Genomic DNA, 7,706 nt, shown 5'->3' with positions numbered 1-7,706 from the left:
ATAGAAGTGACAGCAGTGGGATTGGCGGCTCCGATGGTGGCGCACGACAGAAAAACTCGCAGTGACCATATATCCTGACACTGACAACCTCAGCAACCACACTCACAAGAAAAAACAACTTAACAGACAAAGAAGCTGAAGCAAGCTTAGAGCTTACCACATAGATACAGGCTTCAGTGGTGGTTTCAGGCGGCAGTAGCAGCGGCGTCGAACTCCAGTGACGCAGCAGCAAGCATAAACAGTGGCGAGCAAATCGGCGAGGGCGACCTCCTTCCAGCAGTGGCGACGGGACACAAACGGCCATCCTCTCCCAACAAACTCTCTCCTCCTCTTCACCCATGGACGACAGCAGCAGTCAACGGCGGCGAGCTTCAACCACGACGAGGAACAGTGGAATGGTGTCGTTCTTCTTTTCCTCTGGCTCCTTCCTCCATGTCACACTAGCAACGATGGCGGCGAGTAGCTCGGCGGTGACGGCGAGGTCTATCGACGCTGGCTTGTCCCTCTCTTCCTCTCCCTTGGTTCCCCCTCTCCTCTCGTCCCTTTCTTCTTCCTTGAGCCCCCTTCCCCGATCCCCTTTTCTTTTTCTTTCTTTCTTTCTCTGACGGGTGTGTGCGTGTGTATTGGGTGTGTGTGTTTGAGTTTTGGGAATGGAGGTGGCAGCTAGGGTTTCATTTGGATGAAGGAAAAATTGTGATTTAATTTGGGTTAGGGTTTGTATTTGGAATAATGGATTTTAGGGTTTAATTTGAAAACTAATTGAATCCTTAGAATTACTTTGAAAATATTATTTGTTGTATCAAATTGCTATTTGATTTTCACTCAAATACTCTAATTGAAAATATAATACAATATAATTAATTTTCTTTATTAACAAAGCCTAAAGTATTTATTTATAAAAATATTATCATATAAAAATCTTATTATTTTACAACTATTAATTTTATAATTTAAATATGGGAAATAATTCAATAATTATAAAATTAGATAAAATTCTAATTTAAATAGCCAAACATAATTATTTTTGAATTTCTAAGACTTTAAATAGTAAATAGAAAAATAATCCAGAATTATAGAGTCTGGATAAAAACCTTAATTTATTTCAAATCCAATTAATCAAAACTACCTTTAATTATCTTTAATAAAATAATTTATGAACTTAAAACTATAAATAAATATATATATATAATTTAAAATTAGTTCATAATAACTTTTCAAAAGTTCCGAGTCTTACACTTATCCAGGTGGTGTTATAGTTCACAACCTGGAGCAAGCGGTTTCATAACTCAACCCTTGCATCTTACCAGGAGTCTCAAACTCTTATCCGGAGCAAGTGGATAACACCACTGCATCTTACCCGGCTTTCTCGCCTCTTACCCGGAGCAAGTGGATGACACCACTGCATCTTACCTGGAGGCATAACACAATCAATTTCAATCTCATTATCATTATAATTCATTTATAATCCTTCAATTTCACAATCAAATTCAGTTTTCATCATCCTGCCATATATCACTTTTCTTCAAAATCACTTTATTTTGAAACCAAAATCCTATCTCTTTATAACATTCTTTTCCACACAATCAAATTTTTCCCCAAACCAACTTCAAAATCATTTCATTCTTAAACCATCTACTTACCCACTTTAAATTAGGAGTTATTAATTAATTACCGCAACAAAGTCTCAAGATTTTGAGAGAGAAGCTACCAAATTTCAATTTCTTAAATTCATCAAAGATGCTTAGAAATCATTATTTTCCTAATTTGAATCAAAATCAAATAACAAGAATCAGAAGTCCTAAACAATTTTCAAAGCCGAATCACTTATAACAAAACCAGTCCATTGAAATCAAAACCACCTTCAAGTTCACTTTTAAAACCAAAATGTTTTCTTGGTTTGAATTAATCAAGTGAAATCCAAATAAAAACCAGATCATTTAAAACCAGAAACCAACCCGTTTGAACCAAAAACGTTTTTCAAATTTCATTCCTTAAAACCAATTCTTTGACTTTTCGAAAACATTGCGTACAGAGTCATTCGATCAAAGTCCATTTTCTTTCAAATTCACTAAAGCTCCTCTGAATGAAATTTTAATTCAAATTCAAAAACATGAGCCCTTCTCACAATTGAAACGGCCTCAAAACATAAGTCTTTTCTGAATTACTTTTACTCAACCAAACCATTTTGCAATCCTTTACAACGGGTTCAAAACCGAATCAGTTCAAAATCAAGCTGATTCCAAAAGTGCATATCATTTTCATATTTCAAGAAAACCGATTCAAACTCAAATCAATTTTTCAACGGATTAGACTCATTTTCAAAACTTTAAAGAAACACTTCAAGGACCATTCGTTTAACAAACCAAATAATAATCGAGTCAAACAGACATTCATATCCATCCAAGACAACCAAACAATACATAAGACTTATTCAATCACTAAAAGTACATTTCTCACATCAATATCTATTTATAACAATTCCAAATTATAAAGTTTAGTTTTCTGAAAAAAAAGCTCCTACCTCGACAAGTCGAAACCATAACCCAAACGCGTCAACCGAACTCTTTTCTCTCAGCCCGAAATCAACAGCAACTTCAATTACATCTCCGCACACTTTCACAATAGCATAAACAACTTTAAAACACAACATGCAACCTTGGTTACTAACTCCTAAAACCATTAATATCGCAAAAACTTTAATACACATAACAGAACACTAACGCGGGGGTTATTGAAACATAAATACTTAATGTAATAAGAAAATGGAGCAGCGGCAGTCTTTCAACTGGTTTGGCGGCAGCCCCGGCAACCATCCCAAGCGACGGTAGTGACTAGAACTCCCGTGACGACAACTGAAACCAATATGCAGTAATTGTAACATTTCCCCGAAAATTCAAAAGAACTGAAATCAACTCAAAACCCTTTACCGGCAGTGCGTTCTCCGGCGGCAGAGGCAGCTTCGTCCCCTCTCATCCGTAACCAACCTCGACGGAGATAGAAGCTGGCAGCCACGACGGCGGTTCAGATGAACAGCGACTGGGCGCGGCGGCGACAGCTCGGTGGCGTGGTCTCCCTGATGACGACACGACGGTGGCGGTGAGGCGCGGTGCAGCGGCGACACGACTTCTCTTCCTTTCCCCCTCTCGGACCTGGGACTCGAACCAGGAACCTTGTGCAAAAGCTTCAACACCCTTGCCACTAAGCCAGACATTTTTCTTTTATTATTATAGGCTAATAACAAAATATATAATAATAAAGTTCACATGAGAATGCTCTAAATTTACAACTATACACTAGTTCATATGTGCAAGATTAATTTTATTTATATGTAACTTTTTTTAAGCTTTTTTTTTTAAATTAGACCTATTAAATTAAAGGCTAATAATTTATATATATATATATATATATATATATATATATATGTATATATATATATATATCATATTAAAGTAATAAATTGATGAAATTTATATATAATTTATTTAAATTTAAATAATATAAAATATTAAACACTCATTTTTATTTTTCAATAAATATTGTATTATAATTTTATATATTTATTTAATTATTACTGGGTTAAATGGTTCGATCACTGACCCATCGGTTGAACCATTAACCCAGTAATTTCACCGGGTCGATTGTTGGTTCGGTTTTGATAACTATGGCGGCGGCGATGGTGGCAGTGACACCCACCGCAGTAGCTTCCGTTCTCCCCCCTCTCCTTCCTTCTTCAGTTCCCTTCCTTCTTCCCCTTTCTTTCTTTTTCTTTCTTTCTTTGTGGGTGTGGGTGTTTGTGTGTGGGTGAAGGTGAACCGTGGGTGAGGGGTGGGGTGCGGCTGTTGTTTGTGTGTTAGAGGGTTAGGGTGGAAAATTAGGTTTAGATAAAATTAGGGTTAAATTAAGATTTTAGTTTAGAAAATTTTGGATATGATTTGAGTTGGTGTTAATTTTAATCAAATTAGAATCTAGAGTACTAATTTAAAATATAATTTAATCCTTAGAATTACTTTAAAATATTATTTGTTGTATAAAAATTCTAATTTGATTTTCAATCAAATACTCTAATTGAAAATATAAGATAATATAATTAATTTTTTTATTCCTAAAACTTAAAGTATTAATTATACACATATAAATTATTTAAATCAATTCAATATAAAATTCTTATTAATTCATAACTACCAATTTTATAATTTAAATAGCCAAACATCATTATTTTTTAATTTCTAGGATTTTAAATTGTAAATAGAAAAATAATCCATAATTATAGAGTTTTTATAAAAATCTTAATTTATTTCAAATCCAATTAATCAAAAATGCCCTTAATTATCTTTAATAAAATAATTTTTGAAATTAAAACTGTAAATAAATATATAATTTGAAATTAGTTCATAATAAGACTTTTTAAAAGTTCTGGGTCTTACCGCCTTTATGTTAACGATGTCGAACCTCTAGAGCGGCAGGAGGTGGTATCTGCAAAGACACTCTAATACTCAAGTTAAAATAGATCTAAGAGGCATAGGTAAGTGTTGAGAATGTGTGACGTATCTGAGTGAGCCTTTTGCTCTCTTTATATAGTATATATCTTATTGATCCATCACCTTATAACTCAGTCTTTATTATGCATTATGAGTTATAACTCGGCGTTAACTATCATTCATTCTTTTGCTTGTAATTGACACATTCATTACCGACTTAATGACCATCATTTCTATCTTAATGACCAAACGGTCATAACATCAATTCTATTCATCAATTTTATGCCTATAAAAAGAACCTTCTATATCTAATCTCAATAATACATTCTATATTCATAGAATTATTATAAACACAACATAACACATGATAACTTTCATTTCATATCTTACATTCTATATTCATAGAATTATTATATACCTCTTAAACACTTACTGACTTGAGCGTCGGAGTGTCTTTTGCAGGTATCCACCCCCTTGTTTTCTTATTGCCGACGTATAACTCATCTCGACGAGAAGCTTGAAGACATTCATCGACGGACGAGCTATACACCGGCCAAACTCAACAAGAACACTTATCTTATTTGCTAAGATAAGAGAAGTATTTGAATTTGAATATTAGTTAGGGATTTGTGGTTACCTAGCCAATTTGAGCTGTGGTGGTAGCCTGAGCCTGGATAATTGAATTGTTTTTGCTCCACTAGGGATTCGGAGATCGAGTCCGAAACAGTTAAATTATTTTTGAATAAATATTTAAAAAATATTAAAATTTTATTCATAATATAATATTTAAAAAAATAAGTAAGAAAAATTAAGAGAAGGTAACTCGACAACACTACTCAAGTACGCCAGTCGTTTCTGTTTGTTCCACTGCTCCACGTTGTCATGTCGCAGTTCCACAATTTTCGGATTCACTCGCAAACACCGAAACACTTCAATGCAAAACAAGCAGCGAAATTGGAAGATTCACAATAATAGAAATGGCATCTTCATCCTCCATTCTTGGACTCCCACCACAATTTCCCTCGTACAGAGACACACCAACAACAAAAAGGACTCACTGTCATCACCAAAATCATCAATTCATGCACCGCCAGACCTACACCAGCTTCATTGGTCCATGCACACCACCTGTTCGACCAAATTCCCCCACTAGATATTCTCCTTTTCAACACCATTGCACGTGGGGTCGTGCGCTCTGATGACCCCTTAAGAGCAATTCTGATGTTTTCCCAAGTGTTTCGTTACGGAATCCTTCCTGATGGTTACACATTTTCCTCGCTCTTCCAGGCTTGTGCAAAGGTTAAGGCTTTGCAGGAAGGTAAGCAATTGCATTGCCTTGCTATGAAGATTGAGGTAAGTGAGAATACTTATATGTGTCCAACATTGATAAACATGTACACTGTGTGTAATGAGGTTGATACTGCTAGGACAGTATTTGATAAGATTGATGAACCATGTGTGGTAGCTTATAGTGCTATCATTACTAGATATGCTAGGAATAGCAGGCCCAATGAGACGTTGGCTCTGTTCAGGGAATTGTAGGGGAGTGGCCTTAAGCCGAATGATGTCACCATGCTTCTCGTGCTATTGTGATGCACTTTGGTTGGATCATTGGACTTGGGAAAGTGAATACATGAGTATGTCAAGAAGCACGATTTTAATCGGTATGTAAAGGTGAACACAACACTTATTTATATGTTTGCCAGGTGTGGGAGCATGGACGATGCAATTTTGGTGTTTAGGCAAATGCGCAGGAGGGACACACAGACTTGGTCAGTGATGATTGTTGCGTATGCAATGCACGGACATGGTTCCCGTGCTGTATCAATGTTGGAAGAAATGAAGAAGGAGAAAGTGCAGCCTGATGAGATAACATTTGTAGCAGTATTGTCTGCTTGCAGTCACAATGGATTGGTAGAGGAAGGCTACATTTCCATAGTATGACTAATGAGTATGGGATTGTTCCTCATATGAAGCATTATGGTGGTATGGTAGATTTGCTAGGCCGAGCCGGATGCCTAGATGAAGCCTATAAATTCATAGACGAACTCCCAATCGAGCCCACGCTGATTCTCTGGAGGAGAATGCTATCTACTTGTAGCAGCCATGGCAATGTTGAAATGGAAAAGCAAGTAATTGAGAGAATCTTTTAGCTGGATGATTCACATGGTGGGGACTACGTTGTTCTGTCAAACTTGTGTGCAAGATATGGAAAATGGGAAGATGTGAATTTCTTAAGGAAAAATATGGTAGACAAAGGAGCGGTGAACATTCCTGGTTGCAGCTCTATAGAAGTCAACAATATTGTGCATGTATTCTTCTCTGGGGATGGTGTTCATTCAACTTCGACTGCATTGCACCATGCACTTGACAAATTGTTAAAGGAACTGAAGCTGGCTGGGTATGTACCTGACACCTCTCTAGTTTTTCATGCAGACATGGATGATGAAGAGAGAGAAATTATTCTCAGATATCACAGTGAGAAACTAGCTATTACTTTCAGGCTTCTAAATAGTAAATACACCTCCTGGAACTACTATTTGTTGTCATGAAGAACCTTCGGGTCTGTGGAGATTGCCACAATGCTGCTAAATTTATATCATTCATATTTGATAGGCAGATCATACTTAGAGACGTGCAGCAATTTCATCATTTCAAAGATGGGGAATGTTCCTGTGGGGATTACTGGTAATGGATTTTATTGATTCGTCTGCAATATTGAAATGATAGGTTGATTCATGACCAAAGAATTTAGTGCTATTATTTGTGCTTGGAATACCAACTCTATGCAGCCGAAAAGAAGAAAGAGTTGTTACTGTAACATTGTGAGAGGAATAGGAATAGGAATACTATCATCATCTTGGGCAAATTAGGTAATTAATCAACAGAGTTGTACACTTGTACACACGGATATTATAAATCACGTAATATAATGGACTTTGGATAGTTTAGAACCTCAGATTCATTCTAATCTAACTTATTGTTAGTATATTTTGACACTCGTGTTTATGTAAATGATGATTTTTGTATTTCAGCTTATGAGATATGATAGTTTTCATGGAATTAGTAATTTGAATTAGTGGAAACTAACATGACTAATTTTTAGTTGTGCAAAAAGTTAATTAGTATTTATACTCATAAATTTTGTAAGATCCTGGACAGTGGCACAAAGGTGGTGCTTGGCTACTGGCATTAGCTGACATATAGAAAATAACGATAACGGAAAGT

The 7,706-nt window shown here is 35.9% G+C and overlaps 1 pseudogene; it reads left to right on the top strand.

Annotated features, from left to right (window-relative positions):
- The first annotated feature begins 5,341 nt into the window (after positions 1 to 5,341).
- On the top strand, positions 5,342 to 7,424 carry LOC107640655 (pentatricopeptide repeat-containing protein At2g02980, chloroplastic pseudogene; annotated as a pseudogene).
- The last annotated feature ends 282 nt before the right edge of the window (positions 7,425 to 7,706 follow it).

The sequence above is a fragment of the Arachis ipaensis genome, chromosome B5 (genome assembly GCF_059453495.1).
Source record: "Arachis ipaensis isolate K30076 ecotype BB chromosome B5, ASM5945349v1, whole genome shotgun sequence".
Taxonomy (NCBI): domain Eukaryota; kingdom Viridiplantae; phylum Streptophyta; class Magnoliopsida; order Fabales; family Fabaceae; genus Arachis; species Arachis ipaensis.
This window is presented reverse-complemented; position numbering and strand designations above follow the sequence as displayed.